The sequence below is a fragment of the Mustela nivalis genome, assembly GCF_964662115.1.
Source record: "Mustela nivalis genome assembly, chromosome: 10".
NCBI classification, from domain to species: domain Eukaryota; kingdom Metazoa; phylum Chordata; class Mammalia; order Carnivora; family Mustelidae; genus Mustela; species Mustela nivalis.
In genome coordinates, this window is record NC_139029.1 from 97491469 (window position 1) to 97517047 (window position 25579).

Genomic DNA, 25579 nt, shown 5'->3' on the forward strand with positions numbered 1-25579 from the left:
TGTGTCTTATGGATTTCTATATCTCTCGCAAGACCAGGCATGGTTTTAGGTGCTCAATTGCTGTTTGAATATATATTTTCGTGCATGAGTAACCGACCCTATTGCACTCGTTGACTAAACTATACATTTTGTATAATACCCAGCAGTCTTTAGTCATCTATTTGCCAATAAAGATCATTTGAGAATAGTGAAATCATGTAACTTCACCGAGGCTGAAATTAAACCTTCAAATGACCCCATTGGGTCTGAATTTGTTCCAGCAATCAGGGTATGAAATGTAGCCTTACAACCCAAATGCCATTGGGTAAGTAATTGAGTAAGAAATATTAAGCTCGACTGCATTATTTTTTTCTTTAATTTCAAAAAGTATATTAGTGCTTAAAGATAATTAGAATAATTTCAGGGGCCCTGGGACTACCCAAAATGTCTTCCTACATGATGTAAGAATATCTGAAATTTTACTCCCTTCCTTTGAGTAAAGGGATTATTTAACTGTTAAAATGCAGAAATCCTTAGAAAGGAGGAGCCATCTCTCCTCTAGAAGACTATAACTGTCTCCTAATATGAAAGTCCATGTCTGGTTTTGCCTCCTGATCTTTTTTACCAGAATGATTTATTGAAATGTAAATATGATCTCTACTATCCATCCCAATTAAAATATTTTATCATCTCCTTATTGCTCCAAAGACAAAGGCCGTAATATTAATACCACGAGGGAGTGGAAGGATTAAGAAAGGTGAGGAAACAAAACAGTAAAACCACTAAATGGTTTTGCAGAGTCTGAGCCCTTTGGTTCGATCATTTGTTCTGCATTTGCTCTTTTGTATCCCATCAGCGCAGCAAGGGGCCCTGAATGCGGGGGTTCATATGTGGATGTTGTAAAAGACAACAACCAACGTATTCCAGGTATTCTACAGTGGCTTGAACATGCTGACAGAGAAAAATTAGATGGCAGAAGGACAGCTGTGAGATCCTGGGGTGCAAGGTCTAATTTCCAGCATATTATATGGTCAACCAAAAATTCTTTTTGCAATAACAAAGTCAAATAATTTCCCTTGCTTGTATGTTGTTTTTCTATTGCATCATCTGTGTGGGAACCCAGTGACCCACAAAAAAGTTCCCAAGACATGCTGACTTCACCCAGGTGATGAAGCTAAGATGTAGTAAGAAAAATAACTAGGGTCTTAAAAAATATTCTTCTTAACAATTTCTTGGCTTCTGGCAGAAGTTGAAGTGGGACATTAAAAACACTGTTCAGATAATTAATACTCTGCTCTTATCCCTGCCAACCCCTAAGAATCCCTTTAATAATCTCTCTCCACACACACAACACACACACACACACAAGCAAAATACACATATTTAATTTTTAAAATTTTAATTTTTTAATTAATACATTTAATCTAAAGCTCCTTTAGATTCATAAAACAAATTATGCAGAAAGTACAGAGAATTCCTGTATATCCTTTTTTTTTATCCCTGCACACAGTTTATCCCTATTTTATTAATATCTTGCTTTAGTGTGATATATCTCCTACAACTGATGAAACAATATTGATACATTATTATTGACTAAAGTCTATAGTTTACATTAGGGTATCTAGGTTTATAGTTCTATGCATTTTGACAAACATCCTGTTGTTGAGCAGGTTGCACAGCTCAGGCTGTGCAAGAGTTTCACTGCCCTAATAGTCTTGTGTGTTCATCTACTCTCTCCCTCTGAACCCCTGGCAAAGAAAACAAAACAAAACCAAGAAACCACAACACTGATTTATTCTCCTGATAGTTTTGCCTCTTCCAGAATGTCATATAGTGCATTCTCTCCAAAAAACTTCTTTGAATATTTTTGCCAATGCAGCTCTACTGACAAGAGAATTTCTGTTTGTCTGAGAAAGTATTTCTCCTTCAGTGTTGAAAGACAATTTTGCTGGGTACCTAATTCTAGATGGGCAGGGCTTGTTTTTGTTCTGTTCTGTTTTTGTTTTTTGCTGTTTTTTTTTTTTTTTAACTTTCAACACTACATATTAACCCACTCTTTTCTTACTTATTTCCTCAAGTGATGTCCAATATAATTTTTATTCTTATTCCTCCAATATAATTCTTACTCTTTTTTCTCTATAAGTAAGGTGTTTTCTTTCTCTGGCTTTTTAAAAGATGTTTTCCTTTGTCTTTGATTTTCTGCCATTTGAATATAACTTGCCTATTTATAGATTTTATAGAATTTATCCTTCTTGATGTCCTCCAAGTTTTCTGCACTTATGGTTTGGCCTGTATCATAAACTAAAAAAAATTCTTAGCCATCCTTTAAAATTCTTTTTTTAAAGAATCGTGTGTGTGTGTGTGTGTAGTTGCTACACAATATTATATTAGTTTTGGATGTACAACATAGCTATTCAATGGTTTTATACATTATGCTATGCTCCCCAGAGTATAGCTTCCATCTTTCACCAATGCTATTATAATATCATTGACTGTATTTTTATGCTTTGCCTTTTATTTCTATGACTTATTCATTCTATAATTGGAAGCCTGTGTCTCCTGCTCCCCTTCACTCATTTTGCTTATCCTCCCCATCCCCTTCCCTCTGGTAAACACTCTGTTCTCTGTATTTGTATGTCTGAATTTCCTTTTTTAAAAAAAATTTTATTTTTAAAAATTTATTTGACAGAGAGAGAGAGAGGTCACAAGTAGGCAGAGAGAGAGAGAGAGGAAGGGAAACAGGCTCCCACTGAGCAGAGAGCCTGATGCGGGGCTTGATCCCAGGACCCTGGGATCATGACCTGAGCCAAAGGCAGAGGCTTTAACCCACTGAGCCACCCAGGTGCCCCCTCCTTTTTTTTTGTTTATTCATTACTTTTTAGATTCCACATATGAATGAAATCATATGGTATTTGTCTTCCTTAACCTTATTTCATTTAGCCTAATACTGTCTGGGTCCATCCATGTTGTCTTCACATGGTACGATCTCATCCTTTTTTAATGGCTGAGTATTATTCCATTGTGTGTGTGTATATACACCACTTCTATATATATATATTCTAGATATATATATCTAGAATATATATATATATATATACTTCTATATATATTTATATATATATTATATAGGAATATATATATATATACTTCTCCCTACATATATTTAATATATATACCACTTCTATATACATATATATGTTACATATATATACCTCTTTATATATATATCTATACATACACACACACACATACACTCAGCCATATATACATTATGGCTGAGTACACCCCACTTCTATATATATATATACACATACGCACACACACACACACACACCCCACTTCTATACACACACACGCACTCAGCCATATATATTTTATGGGTAAGTATTACTCCACTGTGTGTATATATGCATACCACTTCATCCTTAACCATTCATCTATTGATAGTTGCTTCCATATCATGGCTATTATAAATAATGTTACATTAAACATAGGGTGTACATATATTTTTGAATTAGTGTTTTTGTTCTCTTTGGGTAAATACTCAGTAGTGGAATTATTAAATCATATGGTATTTATATTTTTAATTTTGTGAGAATACTCCATACTACTTTCCAATTTACATTCTCATCAGCAGTGTACAAGTGCTCTTTTCTGTTCTGTATCTTTATCAGTTCTTGTTATTCCTTGTCTTTTATTTTAGCCATTCTGACAGAATTAAGCTGATATATCTCATTGTTTTGATTTGTGTTTCCCTGATGATTACTGACATTGAACATCTTCAAATGTTCTCTTGGCCATCTGTATGTCTTCTTTGGGAAAATGTTTTTTCGGGTCCTCTACCCATTAAAAATTCAGATGATATGTTTGTTTGTTTTGTTTTTTGGTGTTGAGTTTTGTAAGTTCTTTCTACATTTTAGATATTAACCCCTTATTGGATATGTCATTTACAAATATCTTCTCCCATTTAGTAGGTTGCCTTTATGTTTCATTGATGGTTTCCTTCATTGTTCAAAAGCCTTTTCAATGAAGTCCTAATGATTTATGTTTACTTTTGTTTCCCTTGCTTTAGGAAATATATCTAGAAAAATGTTATAGCTGATGTCAGAGAGATTACTGCCTGTGTTCTCCTCTAGGATTTTTAAGATTTCAGGTCCATATTTGGGACTTTAAATCCATTTTGAGTTTATTTTTGTGTATGGTGTGGGAAAATGGCATAGTTTCACTCTTTTACATGTAGCTGTCCAGTATTCCTACACCATTTATTAAAGAGACTGTCTTTTTCCCATTGTATGGTCTTGCCTCCTTAGTCATAGATTAGTTGGCCATATAATCATAGTTTTATTTCTGGGCTCTCTATTCTGTTCCACTAATCTATATGTCTATTTTTGTGCTGGTACCATTCTGTTTTGATTACTACATGTTTGTAGTACCTCTTGAAATCTGGAATTGTGATAACTACAACTTTGTTTTTTTTCCTCAAGACTGCTGTGGCTATTTGTGGTTCCATACAAGTTTTAATATTATTTATTCTAGTTTTGTGAAAAATGCTGTTGGTATTTTGATAGGGATTAGATTGAATCTGTAGATTGCTTTGAGTAAGATGGACATTTTAACAATATTATTTCTTTCAATTCATGAGCATGGAATATCTTTCCATTTGTTTGTGCCATCTTCAATTTCTTTCATCATGTTTTAAAGTTCTCAGAGTACCTGTCTTTCATCTCTTTGGTTAATTTTGTTCCTAGGTATTTTATTCTTTTTGGTGCAATTGTAAATGGAATCGTTTTCTTAATTTTTCTTTCTGCTACTTTGATATTAGTGTATAGAAATCCTACCAATTTCTAGGTATTAATTTTGTATGCTCAAACTTTATTGAAATCATTTATTACTTCCAGTAGTGTTTTGGTAGAGTCTTTGGGGTTTTGTGTGTAAGTATTATGTCATCTGTGAACAGTGACAATTTAACTTCATATATATTACACACACACACACACACACACACACACACACACACACACACACACACTTTTTTTTTTTTGTTTGATTGCTGTGGCTAGAGGTTCCAGCACTATGCTGAATAAAAACATTAAGAATGGACATCCTTGGGGATGCCTGGGTGGCTCAGTTGGTTAAGCAGCTGCCTTCGGCTCAGGTCATGATCCCAGGATCCTGGGATCGAGTCCCACATCGGGCTTCTTGCTTGGCAGGGAGCCTGCTTCTCCCTCTGCTTCTGCCTGCCTCTCTGTCTGCCTGTGCTCCCTTGCTCTCTCTCCTTCTGTCTCTGACAAATAAATAAAATCTTTAAAAAAAAAAAAAAAAAAAAAGAATGGACATCCTTGTCCTGATTCTGATCTTAGAGTAAAAGCTCTCAATTTTTTATCATTGAGATATTAGCTGTTGGTTTTTCATGTATGGCCTTTATTATATTGAGGTTTGTTTCCTCTAAACCCACTTTGTTGATAGTTTTTATTGTGAACAGATGTTGAATTTTGTCAAATGTTTTTTGATTTTTCTTTCATTTTGTTGATGTAGCATATCACATTGATTGATTTGTAAATACTGAGCCATCCTTGCATCCCGGAAGAAATGTCACTTGATCATGTTGAATGATCCTTTTAATTTATTGCTCAATCTTGTTTGCTAATGTTTTGTTGAGGGTTTTTGATTTTAGCCATTATTTCTTCAAACATTTCTTTTTTCCCCTACTCTCATTCTTCTTTCTCCAGGATTCTTAGCTCTAGATATTTTAAGGTAAAGTTGTTTGAGAGTCAGAATTAGTAATTTTAATAAGGTTTTCTTATTTTCTCTCCCATTTTGTTATTTATTTCTATGCAAAGATATGGTGATTTTTGTTTATTTTAATTTTTACTTTAAAATAAATTTCAATACTGATTTGGATGAAAAATTGTTTATGTGCAGGAAATTTTAGGCTGTGGTTGAGGGATCTGGAATGGGAAGGCAATATGCAATTAGGGGATAGGAATGAGATGAGACTTAAGTTATAGAAGAAACTGGAGTTTTGAACTAGACTGGACTAAATTTTTAATGGCTGTAAACGACTGAAAAGCTGTGGGTTCTGCCCAATATATTACTAAAAGACAGTTAGAGGAAGGGACTGGAAGAGATAAAATCATTCCTCATTCATTCTCCACCAAGATAAGGTTGATCAATACTGGTTATATTAAAATCAGAAGAAAAAGAGCTTGAGAAAAAAAGTACTAATAGGGATAAAGGGGGACATTACATAATGATAAATAGAATATCCACCAACTAAAATTAATTATGAGCGTATGTGCATCTAAAAAAGCTTGACACATACAGATGAAAATTGATTAAAATACAGAAATCAGGGGGCACCTGTGTGGCTCAGTGGGTTAAGCCTCTGCCTTCCATTCAGGTCATGAACTCTGGGTCCTGGGATGGAGCCCCATGTCAGGCTGTCTGCTCAGCGGGGAGCCTGCTTGCCTGTCTCTCTCTCTCTGCCTGCCTCTCTGCCTACTTGATATTTCTGTCTGTCAAATAAATAAATAAATAAATAATACAGAAATCATAAAATTAATAAAAGGAAATTATCATATGCCTTTCTCTGATTTATCAACTTTCCATAACACGACTTATAAACTGGATATAAATTCTTTACCCAAGGACTAAAGATGATACATTTCTTTCAAAATTACATTATTTGTAAAATTTTACCACATAATAATTCACAAATGTCTTGAAATTTCACTTTTTTTTTTATCAGTGTGCAATAAAATTAGAAATCAACAAAAAGAAACCCCCAAAATGGTGTGTTAAAAAATCAAAAGGGAAATTTAAAATGACACTTCTAAATAATTCATACATTAAGAATAAAAAGTCATAGTGAATTAAAAATATTTGGAAGTTTAATGACAGTGAGAGCATTACTTATCAGAACTTGTGGAACATACTTAAAATGGAATTTGGAGGGGGGAATGTATACCCCTAAAAGCATATATTAGAAAACAAAACAAAACAAAACACTGAAAACTAACAAACAACTTAACTCATGAAGGCAAGTAAAAGAATGACAGAATGAAAACAAAACAGTGGAGAGGAGAAAATGATAAGGATAAAAGCAAAACTGTAATGCAACAGACAAGAAATAAACAGTAGAGGTGATCCAGAAAAATAAAGGCTGGTACTTTGAACAAACAAAAGAGACAAGCCTCAAAAGATAAAAATAATATTAAAAATGAGTAAGGCTAAAGAGTATTATGGTAAGCAAAATAAGTCAGTCAGAGAGGCAAATACCATATGTTTTCACTCGTATGTGGATTTAAGAAACAAAGCAGATGAACATAGGGGAAGAAGGGGAAAAAGAAAAGAGGGGGAGGGAGGAAAACCATAAAAGACTCTTAAGTAGAGAGAACAAACTGAGGGTGGTGGGAAGGGGGTGGTGGGGGGGGATGGGCTAAATGTGTGATGGGTATTATGGAGGCACTTGTGATGAGCACTTGGTGTTATATGTAAGTGATGAATCACTAAATTTTACTCCTGAAACCAATGTTACACTATATGTTAACTAACTAGAATTCAAATAAAAAAATTGAAGAAAAAAATAAAAATTAAAAAAGTCAATTAAAAAATCCAAGATTATGAAAGTCATAACAGAATTTCAAAGAAAAAATGAAGAATGTTCAAGATTGAATGATAGTATAAAAACATGACAAATGGAGTATCATTTGATCCTGGATTGACTCCTTTGCTATAAAGGAGCTCTGAAACAATTGGTAAAACTTGAGTATGGTCTCTGGGAGAAGGATATAGGGGATTTCTTTTACTATTCTGATAACCTTTCCAGTGGAATTATTATACCCAAAAAACACTCATAGATGATTGTCATGGTAAAAAAAAAAATGAGTAGGGTAATATGATCACACATGAAGTACATAATGCTAATAATTTAAAAAAATACACAATGCTACAAACACTATATTCATAATTTGTAAAATGTGGATGAAGCCAATTTATAGAAAATATAATTTAACAAAATTGATTCATGAAGAATAAAACCTTAATGATAGAGCAATTATTAAAGACAAATTAATCAATTTAATTTAAAAAAATCATCCTGAAATAAAGCATTATATTCAGAGGCTTTATAAACACATTTCACCAATCCTTTAGAAAAACCACAATTTTTATCTATATAATTCTTTTCAGTAGATAAAGAAGTCTTGACAGAAAATACAGTCAAGGAAATCTCAAGAAAATAAAATTATAGCTCATTCTGACTTACAAATATGGAAATTCAAAAGTTCTAAAGGAAATATCAGCAAAATAAATCGTTCTTTGTATATACATAATACATTGATATTGAGTAGTATTTAATCTCTGAAAGGTAAGTTGGTTGACATCAGAAAACACACCCGTTTAGATTAAAACAGTAACACATTAAAGGAGGAAACTATACAACTATCTCAATTCATATAGGAAAAAAGATAAGAAATTCAAATTTATGAAGATAACTAGGATTGGAAGGGAACATTCCTAACCTGATAAAAGTATCTACACCAAACCACAGCAAATATGTTATTTAAAAAAGAAAATCTGAAACCTTCCCATTAAAGTCAGTGTGCTGGATCCCCTCTCCACCCTTCTCTACTTAACTCTATGACCCAGGAGCCTGGAATTTACACTCAAGGGCTCTCTCGCTCCCAGGTTTCATTGCCATCAGCTGGTAGGGATGATCTGAGATGGGAAAGAGAATGGAGTCAGACTATTTATTCTCCTGCCTTCTTCCAGGTAAGTCATCCTAGGCTGGCTCTGTCCCTTAATGCAGGTCATTACCCTTCTCAAGGTGAAGTGCTTTACATGGCTAAGTATGTTTTTACATATATCTTTTCACCTCTTCATGTACATACATATACACTGGACCTCAATACTTTCTGACTTATACTAATTGGTTCTCATTTGTAGCTAATTATGTATGAATTATGAAACCAATTGTGTTCTCAGACATCCATGATTGCATCTGATATACACTGTATTTGTATATGTTAACCTACACAGCCAAATAGCCAATATGATATATTATATAAATGATATTCATAGCAGTGTAGGAACTAGCTATCTCCTGTTTTATCCATTCTGTAGTAAAATAACTTAGAAGTTCAAAGCTACTGATGTATTTAACAAGCTTCATGTTCTTTCCAACATTCTCTGTTTCTGAATTTTTAATACTTTTTTTTTTTTTTTTTACTTTTCATACATATATGCACCATCTCATCTCAAGTTTGTGCTGTTGGTCTGTTTTCTATTTTTTTGTTTGTAATTTTAGTTTTGATGTAGTCTCCCTGGCAAAATCCTGGGCTCTGAGTTTAGCTTCATGCTCTTCCTGGGAAATGATTCAATGTTTTGCACTAATAAGCCTTTGATACATATCACTCAACTGCTAATTTGTTGGGGATTGCATGCTTGTAATTTCAAGTTCATCATTCTTGTGATTAAAACATAATCCTGCACTTCCTCCCCTACCTCTACTCTCACTGCATGTTAATTTTGTAGGCTATAAGATCTCCAGCCAGAAGTTTCTGGAAGACTTTTTTCCTCTAAAGCTTTGCTACTTAGATTTTAGAAAATAAACTTAATAGTTTACGGAACAGGAATAGTTCTTGTGGGTTATATCCTTTTTGTTTGTTTAAAAAAAGATTTATTTTTAGAGCTAGAGCTAGAGATAGCGAGAAAAAGAGAGTGTGTGTGTGTTGGGGGAGGGCAGAGGGAGAGGATCTTCAAGCAGACTCCCTGCTAAGTATGGAGGCTGATGTGGGGCTCAGTCTCACGATCCATGAGCTCATGACCTGAGCTGAAACCAAAAGTCAGCCACTTAGCAATCTCAGACTGAGCAACCTCAGACACCTCTCTTGTGGGTGATATCTGGAGGATACCTGTAACTGAAATTTTGTACCCTTTAACTAACTACCCTTTCCTTATTTCTCCTGACCCCCAGCTCTTGGCAACCATTTTCTATTTTCTGTTTCCATGAGTTCAACTTTTCTTGGGTTCCACGTATAAGTAATACCATGCAGTATTTGTCATTGTCTCTCTGGCTTATTTCACTTAGCACAATGCTCTCCAGGTTCATCTACAATGTTAGGAATGACAGGATTTCTTTTTAATTATATTCCACTATATACATATATATTCATTCACCCATTGATGGACACTTAGGTTCTTTCCATAGCTTGGTTATTGTGAATGATGCTGCAGTGAACATGGAGATACAAAAATCTCTTCAAGATAATGACTTTTTGTCCTATGGACAAATACTCAGAACTGGGATTGCTGTAATAACATACGGTAGTTTAATTTCTTGAGGAATCTTCATACCATTTTCCACAGTGGCTGTACCAATTTACATTTCCACCAGCAGTACATAAGGGTTCATTCCCTTTTCTCTACATTCTTGCCAGTCATTTGTTATATCTTGACCTCTTGTCTTATTGATAACAAACATCCTAATAGGTGTGAGGTGATCTCTCACTGTGGTTTTGATTTGCATTTTCTTGATGGTTAGTGATGTTGAGCACTTCTCCATGTACCTCTTTACTATTTATTGTCTTCTCTGGGAAAATGTCCTTTTAGGTACTTTGTCCATTTTAAATTGGGTTATTTATTTATTTATTTTTTACTACTGAGTTGTATGAATGTCTTATATATTTTGCATACTAACCTCTCATCAGATATATATATATATATTATATATTATATATATGTACATATGTATATATATATGGCCAAGTTTATGATCTCTTCTCCCTGTTACTCTGCCTCCAATTAACCATTTATTAATTTTTCCATTATTTAATAAGCTTTTACTGTGTCAGATATGGGAGATAGAAAAGATGAAGAAAATAAGCTCCGCCCTAGAGAAGCTGTCACATTAGTGAGAAAAATACACAAAAATTATGCCTCTTGGTCTGTAAAGTACAGTGATATTTACATACACAGAATGTTTCATGAAGTCTCCTAGAATGAGGGAAAAAGGCTTTCTTCTTGTCCACCACCTTTTTTTATTTTGACCATGACTTTGTGAAAATGCACATAGTGCTGAGGAGAACTGAAAACTGTCAGGAAGCAAATATTAAGGTGATAGTATTTTACTTGTTTTAGTCAGTGGAAGAAAAGAGAACAATTCCCCTTCCCCAATTAAAATCAGTGCTAGCACGGATTGCATGGAGCACTGGGTGTGATGCAAAAACAATGAATACTGTCATGCTGAAAATAAATAAATAAATAAATAAATAAATAAATAAATAAAATCAATGATGGATTTGTCTTTTATTCTGAGTTAAATAGGGAGCTCATGAAGATTTTGAGCAAAATGTGACCTGAAGAAAAACCAAGTAAAGGCTACTGCAATAAATTAGGCAAAGGATTATGGTAGCTTCAACCAGGTGACAGCAATTAGAGCAATAAGAAGTGGTAAGATCCTGGATATATTTTGGAGGTATAACCAATAGGTTGTGATTAGCTAAAAGTAGGATGTAAAAGAAAAAGAACAGACAAAAATGACTCCTTGTTTTTTGGCCTCCCCACTAGGAGAATAGTTTTTTATCTACTTGGGTATGGCTAAAGATAGAACAAGTTTGGATAGAAGATGTTTTGAGTTAGGAGTGGAGTGTCTATTAGTCATTCAAGAATAGATGTTGAATAGGTGCTTGGATATATGAGTTGGAGTTTGGGGGAAAGGTTTAGGCTGGAGATGTATGTTTGGGAGTTGATAGCATACAGATAATATTTAAAAGAATGAGTCTGGATTGGATCATCAAGAGATATAATCATATAATCAAGTTTAAGTTGTGGCAAAATCAGTTTGAGTAAACTGAACAGGATAAGACCAAAAATTTGAGCTATTTCATGTACAATAACCATGTAGATATTGACTAGAACTTAGGAAAATAATATCCCATCACTGAAAAAGCTCTGTAATGAGTCCTCTCAAACAGGCATAATTCTTGAATATGTAATAAACCATTTACTCTATTAGGTTAAAATGTGGTGTTAGTGAGTCTAGGTCTTATCCTCATGCAGCCCAGTTCGATTTATTTAGTGGGACAGTTTTTCCTCATGCAGAGGAAAATGTTGTTCTAATGCCATAGACCACTCTTCTTTCTAATCAGTTTTATAAGTATATGTGATATTAGTTACAAGGAGGTGGGATAGAGTTGTTTCAGTGGCAACTTACGAATAATCCTGCCTAAGAGAAAGTCATTTATCAGTAGGACCATTTTTATAACGTCAACTGAAAAACTGAAATAATTATAATCATTATTGCTAAATTATCTAAACTTTTTAAGGTAAAAAGTAGTTCAAAGCATGACTTATTTAGATGATTATGTGTACATGCATATCCCCTTTATCCCTTTATACCCATGGATAATTTACTTTTTACATAGTAAAATCTAAAGTAGTATGTCTACATCATAAAAAGATAAAATGGTCATAAATTATTTTCCCCAAGGTTCTCATTTTCCAAAATAAATATTTCATCAGAAAGTATATTTTCTAACGACTTGTAAAAACATGTGAGTGGAACAGAGACTCTTAAAAATTTTTCATGGCACTTAGAAATCTAGTTGAATATATCCCATCTTTCCTGTTAGTTTGTTTTTTTTTTAAGTTCACTGTAAACAGTGCAAGACTCATGAGATACTTTACAGCTCCCTGCTTAGACATAACTCAATATTCTTGGACAAGTTCCATACTCTATTGGAACATGAGGGCAATTAGTGAAAGGATTTGGCCTCACTAATCAATGATGACTTTGACTGAAAGAGAAGAGCAAGGAGACAGGTGATGAACAAAAGGTCTGCTATAACTTCTGCCAATGAATTTTTTGCTCTAAGATGGAACTATTATCATATCCAAAGAGTTGGAGGTGCTCTGGTGAATTCTAATTAGATTCCATCTTGAGTAACCCCTTGATTGCATCTTGAGTTCTTTCTTATTAGATTACATCTTGAGTAAATTAAAATTCTAGCTCAATAACTAGAGAATACATATTTTTCTATTTTTTCTTTGTACTTAGTTACTAAGTGAATAATAATAACTTAAAGTGTATTCATTTATTCAGATATATAACTTTTATTTGTTTATATCATTTCTGCTTATTGACATTCTACTCATCAGCAAATGTTACTTCAGAAATTAAAATCCCTCAGTTGTTCCTCATATCTGTTTTTTATTTTAAAACTTTTTTTATTATTATGTTCAATTAACCATCTTTTAAAATAAAATTAAGTCTTCTTATTTAGGTGTGCTCAGCTCTTCATGATCAGATCCTGCATATTTTCCTCACATCTTGCTACAGAAAATATTTAAAACCAGTCAGACAGCATCATATGCCTCAGGAGTAATATTTTTACATGTCCTTTTCCTACTCACTTGCTCAGTTTTTTTTTTTTTTTCTGATCCATTTTTCACAGGTCATTCTTAGCCAGGACTCCATGTCTTTGGCTCTGTAATTGGGCATGGTCTCTATTTACGGCTGTCCTATTATTTTTGAGAGACTAATCTAAACTCTGCTCTTTGGCTTATGAGCCTTACTCCTCTGTTTGATCTTGAGTATTGGACTTGTTGTTTTCTCTTGTTTTCATCATTTTCAATAATTCTCTCCACAGTGAACCACTGCTCCCTATCTCCCCCCTGCCTTCCTGCAAAAGGCAAGGAATCTGGCCAAGTATTGAACTTAAAAATGTGAGTTCTTTGTAAAATTTTAATGACTGTTGCCATCACCCTAAGTACTTATACAAAGACCTACCAAAAATAATGGATATGGGTCCTTTGTCCAAGCTTTCTCTTTTCTGGACAGCTGGAAATACACAGGGCAAAATCTTACTTTATACCAACCCTTTACACTAATCTTCCCGCTGACCAAATCCTGGATGTTAGCACCTTTATTTTTACACAAGATATACCACAGCTGATGAGGCTACAATTTAGACATGATAATATGGATCTTCTAAGGTCATACACTGGTAACTTTAATTGTAATATATAATATGGGTTCCTGGAAGGCCCTCTATTATCCATATATGGATTACTTTTCAGATAGCCTTTAAAAATTTCTTTTTTTGGTAATTTTATATCAAAGGAATAACCTAATGGGTTTAAGGGTTCTTGTTGTCTTCTTAGGTTCTCACCACTCACATGTACTAAAATACTTCTGAGAATCATTATCATTGTTGTTGTATAATATTACAGCTAGATGGTAATGAGAATGAGCATACCATTATTTAATATAAAAACAGGGAAAGAAGAACAACATGCTTTGAGGGATATACTCAATGATCAAACTAGCTATTGCTGCTCTAGATTGTTTTGTGACTTTAAAATAAAACTGCCAACATTTGTTCTCAGCTTGCTTTCTCCAATAGCTCCTGCCTTGGCTCCATCTCATAACTGTTCAAAAGGGGATTCATAAATAAGTGTTGGGTAATGGCCCTGGTATGTGTTTTGGGACTATAGGATATTATTTCTTAACTTCTCACCATATTTCATTGTGGACTTTGATTTTTAGAAAAGCAGTGACCCAAGTGAAGTAGCTCCCCAAAGCAGCTCTGATTATTCCAGACTTGGCAAAGCTTACAGCAAGACCTCAGTGTGAGAACCAAGAGGTGAGCTCACAGAATTGGCTAGCAGGTGGCTCTGGAGCTATGTGGGATAACAATGGAGATACAGACTAAAGCCTGTGGTTTGGGTAGGGTGGTGAGGAAGAATAACTCACTTCTAGAAAAATAGAAGCAGTAAATAAGCACATATCTTTTCCAACAGCACTGACTTTCTGGAGCTAATGAAATCATGCTGAATGAAAAACAAAATAAAGTTTATAAAAGAACCAAAAACATGAAGGAGCCAAACTAACTTTCCAGTCACAAACAGGTCAATTTGAGCCAGTTGGCTTAAACCTCCAGCAGTTCCCTGTAGCTCTAATTAACTGCTTCTCTTTCCCAACTTTAAAGAGATCTAATAGTTTTTCTTAAAAAGGCAGGACAAGGGAGAAAAGAAAACTTTAAAATACTGTTCACTAAATACTTGTTTATGAATTTTGTCCCCAAAGTCCAATCTATGAATAAGATCAGGAAAGTAACTGAATTTCCTCATCTCCACTTCTCCTGGGTTAGTGGACCATATTTTTGGAGAGTGAGGATGGGGTCTGGAAAAAAGAAAGCTATATTTTCAGTTGCTTTTTTTCTATCTCTATTCTCCCTACAAAGTGATTATGCAAATTGACAAGAGATTATTTAACCTTAGAACCGTTTAGTCTTGGTATAGTGTTATCTGCATGTGTCAGCAAAACTAAATGAAGGCCAAATGCTTACCCGCCTCATTACTAAACACAGCAACACATTACTAGGCTCTCTTTTTTTGGCTGAGACGTCGCCCAGCATCTAACACATTGCTTTTGGCACATAGGTAGAGAGACTGTGAAATCTGAGCATAACTAACTCTCAGTCTGTGAGTCTCATTTTCTTGGCTCCGTCCCATAGGCACCCCACTCTCATCTATTGCCCCTCCATCACTCTACTAAACTTACCAGCATCTCTCTACATATTAGAGTTTCTGTAAATTCACACTTTCCATCTTAACAGCCAGGGTATACAAATACTTTCCAATTGACACTAATCTTAGAAAGACTTTTTTTCTTTCTTTCTTTTTTTTTTTTTAAAAGAACTGGATGGAAGGAGAAAAAGTTGCAAAGACTGAAGCATAAGACGTTTAAAACTTAAATGGGATAAAGATCAATTTCCTTCTAAATGTAAAACTCTCACAACCATGGTAGTGAGTGGCTTTTTGATACTCCCTATTTACGCACATCTGGGATTCATAGTATTTGTGATTACCAGGAGCTTGTTTTGGGGTTGGAATGATGTCCGAACCTGGAGAACTACTTGGATATGTGAAGTGGTATCAGCAATTTCTTGGAGATTTCCACAGTGAAAACCCAGATTAAATACTTTTTCCATTGGCTTTCCATGTTCAGGTCTAAGCAGATCAAAATGCTTGCTAATGGGACATTTTCATCAAAGATGGCTACAGAATCTGGGATCTGGGTTACATTGGGGCTGGCTCAAATATATGTTTGAAGTCTTAATATTTTGGCTCAAGCCCCTTCCCAGAAACTAAAAAAAAATGTACCTTATTGGGGTACCCTACCAGGGAACACTGCAAGAGATCAGTTTTAAATAAAACAAAAATCAACAGTAAACAGAAGTTACAATGTCTTCTAGCATCTCCCAATTGCTGGATGATCCACAGGAAGTATTATCTCTCCTCTCAACTACAGTCACTAGAGAATAAATTCTCATATTTTGGGATCAATTAGATCACTGGTTTAGCTTTGCTCTCATACTTCATCACTTTTGATGGAATTCTTCTGCTATGAGGATTTCTATGGGAATTTCTGATGATGCCAACTCTACTGCATATTTATCTTTCGCAGAACTCCATTGAGGGGTGAATGCAGTGCTTTCCCCCAAGCAACATATGCTCCCTATTATGAGGGCAAAAAACTCCTCCTGGACACTCTCAACCTCACGATAGAAAATTCCCTTTTTCCTCTAGTTATCTGCAATTCCCTTCCTCTTTCTTTTTTAAAAATTTTGCCTATCTCCAAAGTAGACCTCATATCCTCTTTACATTCTGTCCCCTAAACACAGTTTTCCATCCTCTAAGGAACATTGCCTTGACCTTTGGATTACTGATGTAAGTAGCTTATATCTCCTTTCTCTTTCCTCAGTTGACATTTGGGGATGTTTTTTGGCCAGTTTAGTAACTTTGTGGTTTTGGAGATACAAATTTGGCTGAGCCTGGTACCAAAGATGTCCAAATCTATTTGTCTAGTTAAACCTTTCCCTGAACTTCAGATTCATATGTTTAATAGAGCAAATGCCACATCACCTTGGAATTTATCCTCTATACAGTGAAGGCTACTTAGTAGCAGGAAACACTACTCTCCACATGTGGGTCTTTCTTTGGGTGGGGGATGGGCTGCACGAGAAGGAGCATCCTATGCATGACTCAAGCTAGCAATGCTGCAGATCTGCTGGGAAAGTTAATGACTACAGAAATGGCTCTCAAACAGTGCTGGTTGAGATTTGGTGGATAACAACCCCAAAACTGGTTAACTCTAGAGTTTTACCAGTGGTGCTAACCTTGAATTTCCCCATCTTTGGTGGTTTTAACTGGTTCAACAAAGCACATTTTATAGGTTTCCTTACTTTCCCTTCCTCACTTTCCCTCTAATCTACTGGTGTTTTCCAGGACTGCTTCCAAGGTACACTACTTGCATCTGAATCTTTTCTCAAGAGTTTATTTCTGTGCTAACCCAAAGTAAGGCCTTTAGGAAACTATAGGACTTTTTAACCTGGTTATTTCACTGAAAGGTATCTCAAGAATAATTCATCTGAAGCAATTTTATCTTCTTTTTTTTTTTAAATTTTTTATTTTTTATAAACATATATTTTTATCCCCAGGGGTACAGGTTTGTGAATCACCAGGTTTACACACTTCACAGCACTCACCAAAGCACATACCCTCCCCAATGTCCATAATTTATCTTCTATTTTAAATCTGCTCTTCCTCTTCTATGCTCAATTCTCTATCCACCCAGTTACCCAAACCCAAACTCTCTCAAAGCCATTCTGTCACAAATCTGTCAATTCTACCTTGATAAAATTCTTCAAATCTGTCTCTTCCTCTTGATTCCTACTACTCCTGGCCCATGGTAGGCTCTTATCAACCTTACAGAATCAGTTACCTTTTATCCCTGCCTCCAGTCTCATTTTCTGGAAATGAAGGAGAATTTAAAATGGCTTCCAGACCTTTGGCAATTATAAGAAGAGCAATACAGAATAAGGAGATTTAGAAGTAAAATTGTTGCAATGATTTTCATACATTTTTAGTTTGAAGAGTCTGTAAGCCACAAAAATAGAAATCTATAGTAGTTCAGTGGATAATGGGCCAGGAGATCATGGAAGTGGTCTTGTTTAGGAAATATATGTATATACTTGAAACCATAGGAACATAAGAGATCCTCCAGAATGAGAAAAGAGCTAAAGGCAAAATTTGAGGAATACTAATTTTTAAGGGTAAACAGAATAGGATTTTGCAAAGGAAACTAAGAATGAACAATATGGAAAACATGAGGGAAACCATGATAAGTGAAGAAAACCAAGATGTTATAAAAACCAGAAGAGTGAGCTAGAAAACTTTACTTGGTGTGAATTTCTCAATGAAATCGTCCCTAACTACCCTGTTTAAAATAGTATCTCTCTCCCCACTACCCAGAATTTCTTATGCTTCTTCTCTGCTCTATATTTTCTGAAGTACTTTTTACCATAAAACTTCTAAATATTTTTATTTCTTCATTTTACACATATTTACTGAGCTATAACTGATATACGGAAAAACAAACAAAAAGCCAAAACCAACCCACAACCTTGCACTTATTTAATATATGCAATCTAGTGAATTTGAAAATATTCACACGCCTGAGAAAATATCACCACAAAGTAATAGTCACATCCATCATCTCCAAAGATTCCTTGGTTTTTGTTTTGTTTCTGTTGAGAATATCTAATACCTAACATTGGATGGACACTCATCACATTTTGAAGTGTACAATCAGTTTTAAATATAGGCAATATGTTTGTTGTATACCAGAGCTCTAGAACTGTAATTTTATACCGAATGAACAACAAAGCAACCTCTCATTTAACCGAACCCACAGCTCGTAGCAATCACCATTCTATTTTCAGGTTCTATGTGCTTGACCACTTTAGATACCTGATATAAGTGGAATCATGCAGTATTTGTCCTTCTGTAATCGGCTTATTCACTTGGCACAATGTCTCCCAGGTTCATCCATGTGTTGTCACATATCGCACGCTTTCCCTCTTTTTTTCCAAGCTGAATAATATTCCTTTGTACGTACCTATCACGCACATAAAGAATGCATGGAGCACCAGTTTCTCCAACTTCCAAAGCACTGTTCTGAAGTGCCACTTCGGTCTCATTCACTTAGACCGGGAAAGCGGAGTCCTGAACCCGCTGGAAAAAAGAAAAAAAAAGCAGAGGCTAACATTACCAGATTCAAAGTGCCAGTCTGGAGGTTGGGTCTGTGCAGGTGGCCTGCCCCTGGGTGGGCTGCAGGCCTGGGGTCCTGGGAGCTTGCCTGGAGCTGGGATGATTGAAAAGTCAGGTTCCCTGGCAGCGTGCCTAGCTCTGAGTTTGCCCCGAAGCTGGTGTTGGTGGATGTTTCCCTGGAGCCAGGGTTCGCGGGGACTGCCGGGAGCCTGGGGCTACGGAAGCCGGCCAGGGTCAGGAGCCATTGGGCACTAGGCCGACAGGAAGTTGGTATAGCCGGATTCCACCAAGAACTTCGTGCTTTCTTGGAGCTATACCTGCTGCGGGAGCTGCTTGACACCGAGGTGAGCTGGGGAGTTTGGGTCCCAGGGTGTGCCAGTGCCCGTTCCCGCTGGAGTCAGCTGGCAGTGGGTGGGCTGGGAGCACTGGTTTGTGGGATCCTGGGACCTCAGTAACTGTCTGGGGCTGTGGCTGCTGGCAGGTGGCGGCGTGGATGGAGCCTGGGTTCGCAGTAGCTCCCAGGGGAGCCACTTAGGGCAGGGGCAGTTGTGTCATTCTGGGGCCTGCCAGCTCTAGGGTCTACAATGAATTGGGAGCTCGCCTCATTTTGTTTCTCCTACTGGAAGGGTGTCTCTGGCCCTGGGCTCCTGGGCTAGGGAGGGAGAAGGAAAAAGGGCTGCTGGATGTCATGTGAAATTATCTTATCAATGTCAAAACACCTTATTTCTCTGTTTCGTCCAAGTGGTGTAATTGGTGTAATCTTTTACCTGGAATCCTTAGCGCCTGTGAAACTATTCTCAGGTGCAGATAGTTGCTCAAATTGGCGTTTCTGGGGAGAGCACAAGTGCTAGAAATTCTTGCAATCATTTTGCTGACGTTACTCCTATACTATATCTTGAAGTTAGGTAGCAACGTTCTTTAACCTTGTTCTTCTTTTGTACAATGCTTTGGATAGCTTCTTTACCTTCTCGCATGAATTTTAGTATCAGCTCATCAAATTTTGCCAGAAGGGTGGTGGGATTTTGATTGCAACTGCATGAAATCCGTATATCAGAGGACTGTGGACAATTTATTCATGTAGTTAATTACTCAAAGAACTCCATTAGCTCTTCAGTTTCTTTCAGCAGTGTGTTTTAGTTTTTTATGTGAAAGTCCTGTTTATCTTTTATTAATTCATTTCCTAGTATTTTGTCTTTTACTGCTATAGAAATGAAATTTTTTCTTGGAACACTGAAATAAAAATAAAAACAATAAATGAAATTGTTATTAAATTACTTTCTTTCTTTTTTTTTTTTTTTAAGGTTTTATTTAATTATTTGACAGAGAGAGAGAGCACAAGTAGGCAGAGAGGCAGACAGAGAGAGAGGGGGAAGCAGGCACCCCGGCAAGCAGAGAGACCAATGCGGGGTTTGATCCCAGGACCCTGAGATCATGACCTGAGCTGAAGGCAGAGGCTTTAACTCACTGAGCCACCCAGGCACCCCTTTTAAATTATTTTCAATTGCTTGTTGTTGGTATATAAAAGAACAGTTTTTTTCTTTGGTCTTTTATCCTGTGACCTTGCATGGTTTACGTATTCATTCTGGTAGTTGTTTTGTAAATTTTTAAGGATTTTTCTATGTAAACAAATATCATCTGTTAAGTGAGATAGTTTTACTTTTTCATTTCTGATACTATGTCTTTATTTTCTTTTTTGCCTTATTGAAATAGCTAGAATCTCTAGTATAATGTTGAATAGAAGTGGTGAGATTGAGTATCCTGGACTTTTTCTCAAGCTTACAGGTAAGTGTTCATAGTTCACCATTAAGTGACTTTAGTTATACATTTTAGAAGATATTCTTCATCACATTGAGGAATCTGACTTTTATTCTTAGTTTCCAGAGATGTTTTTGTTTGTTTTGCTTTTAAAATCATGGATGATCACAACTTTGTAATATAGTTTGAAGTCAGGCATTGTGATGTCCCCAACTTTGGTTTTCTTTTTCAACACTCGCTTGGTGATTTGGGGTCTTTCCTGGTTACATACACATTTTAGGATTGTTTGTTCCAGATCTGTGAAAAATGTCGATTTTATTTTAATAGGGATTGCATTGAATGTGTAGATTGCTCTGGGGAGCATAGACATTTCAAAATGTTTATTCTAATCCATGAGCATGGAATGTTTTTCCATCTCTTTGTGCCTTCTTCAATTTCTTTCATAAGTATTCTGTAGTTTCTAGAGTATTGATCCTTTACCTCTTTAGTTAGGTTTATTCCTAGGTATTTTATGGTTTTTGGTACTTTTCTAAATAGAATAAATTCCTTAATTTCTCTGCCTTTGGTCACATTATTAGTGTATAGAAATGCAACTGATTTCTGTGCTTTGATTTTGTATCCTGCCACGTTGTTAAATTGCTGTATCAGTTCTAGCAATTTTGGGACGAGTCTTTTGGGTTTTCCACATGAAGTATGTCATCTGCAAAGAGCGACAGTTTTACTTCTTCTTTGCCTATATAAATGCCTTTTATTTTTTTTTTGTTGTGTGATTGCTGAAGCTAGGACTTTTAGTTCTATGTTGAGCAGTAGTGGTGAGAATAGGCATCTCTGTAATGTTCCTGATCTTAAAGGAACTCAGTTTTTCCCCATTGAGAATGATATTTGCTGTGGGCTTTTCATAGATGGCTTTTGTGATTTTGAGTTATGTTCCCTCTATCCATACTTTGAAGAGTGATGAATGGGTATTGATTTATTTCAAGTGCTTTTTCTGAATCCCTTAAATTGGTATTTTTCTTTTTTATTATGTTAATATATGAAATACACTGATTTTTAAATCGTGTATTTATGGTATAACCCTACTTGATCTTTCTTTGTAAATATAATTTCTTTTATTACCAAATTCAATTTATTACTTCAGTGTGTGTACATCTGTATTCACTAGAACTGCTTATAATTTTTGCAAAAACATTGTCACTTTTGTTACTAGGATAATGCTGGCTTTATAAAACAAATTGGAGTGTTTTTTCTATACTCTTGAGTTTCTGTACAATTGGTGTTATTTCTTCCTTAAATGTAGAATTACCAATGAAATAATTGGGCAGGGAGTTTTTATTGAGAACGTTTTGATAATAAATTGATTTTCTTTAATAGACATAGGGCTAATTTTCTTTTTATGTCAGTCTTGGTATATTGACTGTTTGAAGGAATTCATTCATTTTATCTAAATTACCATATTTGTTAGCACAAATTGTTCATAATCTCATATATTCTTAATGTGTATAGGATTTGTAGTGACAATCCCTCTTTTATTCTTCATGTTGGTAATTTGTGTCTTCTCTCAAATTTATTTTCTTGGTCACTCTAGCAAAGGGTTTTCAATCTTACTGTTTTATTTTTTTTCTGGCTTTTTATTTTTATTTTATTTTACTTATTTATTGTTTTTATTTTTTTAATAAACATATAATGTATTATTAGCCCCAGGGGTACAGGTCTGTGAATCGCCAGGTTTACACACTTCACAGCACTCACCATAGCACATACCCTCCCCAATGTCCATAACCACACTACCCTCTCCCTACCCCCCTCCCTCTGGCCACCCTCAGTTTGTTTTGTGACATTAAGAGTCTCTTATGGTTTGTCTCCCTCTCAATCCCATCTTGTTTCATTTATTCTTTTCCTAGCCCCCAAAACCTGAACTTTGCCTCTCAAATTCCTCATATCAGGGAGATCGTATGATAGTTATCTTTCTCTGATTGACTTATTTTGCTAAGCATAATACCCTCTAGTTCCATCCATGTTGTCGCAAATGGAAAGATTTCATTTCTTTTGATGGCTGCATACTATTCCATTGTATACATATACATACCACCTCTTTATCCATTCATCTGTGATGGACATCTAGGTTCTTTCCATATTTTGGGTATTGTGGACATTGCTGCTATAAACATTCGGGTGCACATACCACTTCAGGTCACTACATTTGTATCTTCAGGGTAAATACCCAGTAGTGCATTGCTGGGTCATAAGCTCTATTTTCAACTTTTTGAGGAACCTCCATGCTGTTTTCCAGAGTGGATGCACCAGCTTGCATTCCCACAGTGTAGTGTAGGAGGGTTCCCCTTTCTCCGCATCCTCACCAGCATCTTTCATTTCCTGACTTGTTCATTTTAGCCATTCTGACTGGTGTGAGGTGGTATCTCATTGTGGTTTTGATTTGTATTTCCCTGATGCTGAGTGATGTGGAGCACTTTTTCATGTGTCTGTTGGCCATCTGGATGTCTTCTTGGCAGAAATGTCTGTTCATGTCCTCTGCCCATTTCTTGAGTTGAATATTTGTTCTTTGGATGTTGAGTTTGCTAAGCTCTTTATTGATTTTGGATACTAGCCCTTTATCTGATATGTCATTTGCAAATATCTTCTCCCATTCTGTCAGTTGTCTGTTGGTTTTGTTAACTGTTTCCTTTCCTGTGCAAAAGCTTTTGATCTTGATGAAGTCCCAATAGTTCATTTTTGCCCTTGCTTCCCTTGCCTTTGGCGATGTTCCTAGGAAGATGTTGATGCAGCTGAGGTTGAAGACGTTGCTGCCTGTGTTCTCCTCAAGGATTTTGATGGAATTCCTTTCTCACATTGAGTCCTTTATCCATTTTGAGTTCGTTTTTCTGTGTGTTGTGAGGAAATGGTCCAATTTCATTTTTCTGCATGTGGCTGTCCAATTTTCCCAGCACCATTTGTTGAAGAGAATGTCTTTTTTCCATTGGACATTCTTTTTTGCTTTGTCAAAGATTAGTTGACCATAGAGTTGAGGGTCTATTTCTGGGCTCTCTATTCTGTTCCATTGATCTATGTGTCTGTTTTTGTGCCAGTACCATACTGTCTTGATGATGACAGCTTTGTAATAGAGCTTGAAGTCCAGAATTGTGATGCCACTAACTTTGGCTTTCTTTTTCAATATCCCTTTGGCTATTCGAGGTCTTTTCTGGTTCCTTATAAATTTTAGGATTATTTGTTCAATTTCTTTGAAAAAAATGGGATTTTGATAGGGATTGCATTAAATGTATAGATTGCTTTAGGTAGCATAGACATTTTCACAGTATTTGTTCTTCCAATCCAGGAGCATGGAACATTTTACCATTTCTTTGTGTCTTCCTCAATTTCTTTCATGAGTACTTTATAGTTTTCTGAGTATAGATTCTTAGCCTCTTTGGTTAGGTTTATTCCTGGGTATCTTATGGTTTGGGATGCAGTTGTAAATGGGACTGACTCCTTAATTTCTCTTTTGTCTGTCTTGTTGTTGGTGTAAAGAAATGCACCTGATATCTGTGCATTGATTTTATATCCTGACACTTTACTGAATTCCTGTACAAGTTCTCGCAGTTTTGGAGTGGAGTCTTTTGGGTTTTCCACATATAATATCATATGATCTGCAAAGAGTGATAGTTTGACTTTTTCTTTGCTGATTTGGATGCCTTTAATTTCTTATTGTTGTCTGATAGCTGAGGCTAGGACTTCTAGTACTATGTTGAATAGCAGTGGTAATAATGAACATCCCTGCATGTTCCTGACCTTAGCGGAAAGGCTCTCAGTTTTTCTCCATTGAGAATGAGGGTTTTTCATAGATGGCTTTAATGATATTGAGGTATGTGCCCTCTATCCCTACACTTTCAAGAGTTTTGATCAGGAAAGGATGCTGTATTTTGACAAATGCTTTTTCAACACCTATTGAGAGTATCATATGGTTCTTGTTCTTTCTTTTATTAATGTATTGTATCACATTGACTGATTTGCACATGTTGAACCAACCTCACAGCCCTGGAATAAATCCCACTTGGTTGTGGTGAATAATCCTTTCAATGTACTGTTGGATCCTATTGGCCAGTATTTTGGTGATAATTTTCGCATATGTGTTCATCAAGGATATTGGTCTGTAATTCTCTTTTTTGATGGGATCCTTGTCTGGTTTTGGGATCAAGGTGATGCTGGCCTCATAAAATGAGTTTGGAAGTTTTCCTTCCATTTCTATTTTTTTGGAACAGTTTCAGGAGAATAGGAATTAACTCTTCTTTAAATGTTTGGTAGAATTCCCCTGGGAAGCCGTCTGGCCCTGGGCTCTTATTTGTTTGGAGATTTTTTTTTTTAAGATTTTATTTATTTATTTGACAGAGAGAGAGAGTGAGAGAGGGAACACATGCAGGAGAACAGCGGAGGGAGAGAGAGAAGCAGGTTTCCCGCCAAGCAGGGAGCTCCTGTGGGGCTCGATCCCAGCTTCCTGGGATCATGACCTGAGCCGAAGGTAGCCGCTTAACGACTGAGCCACCCAGGCACACGTGGAGATTTTTGATGACTGTTTCAATCTCCTTACTGATATTGGGTTTGTTCAGGTTTTCTATTTCTTCCTGGATCAGTTGTGGTATTTTATATGTCTCTAGAAATGTATCCATTTCTTCCAGATTGTCGAATTTGTTGGCATAGAGTTGCTCATAGTATGTTCTTATAATTGTTTGTATTTCTT

The 25579-nt window shown here is 35.8% G+C and overlaps 1 long non-coding RNA gene across 1 annotated transcript in view; it reads right to left on the reverse strand.

Annotated features, from left to right (window-relative positions):
* LOC309842967 overlaps window positions 1–19266 on the reverse strand; it is a 55383-nt gene extending 36117 nt beyond the window's left edge. Inside the window, exons 1-2 of the long non-coding RNA XR_014299880.1 lie at window positions 19184–19266; window positions 18944–19059 (exon numbers count right to left, since the gene is read on the reverse strand). This is a non-coding gene — a long non-coding RNA (uncharacterized lncRNA). The remainder of the gene's footprint in view (window positions 1–18943; window positions 19060–19183) is intronic.
* Window positions 19267–25579: the final 6313 nt, after the last annotated feature.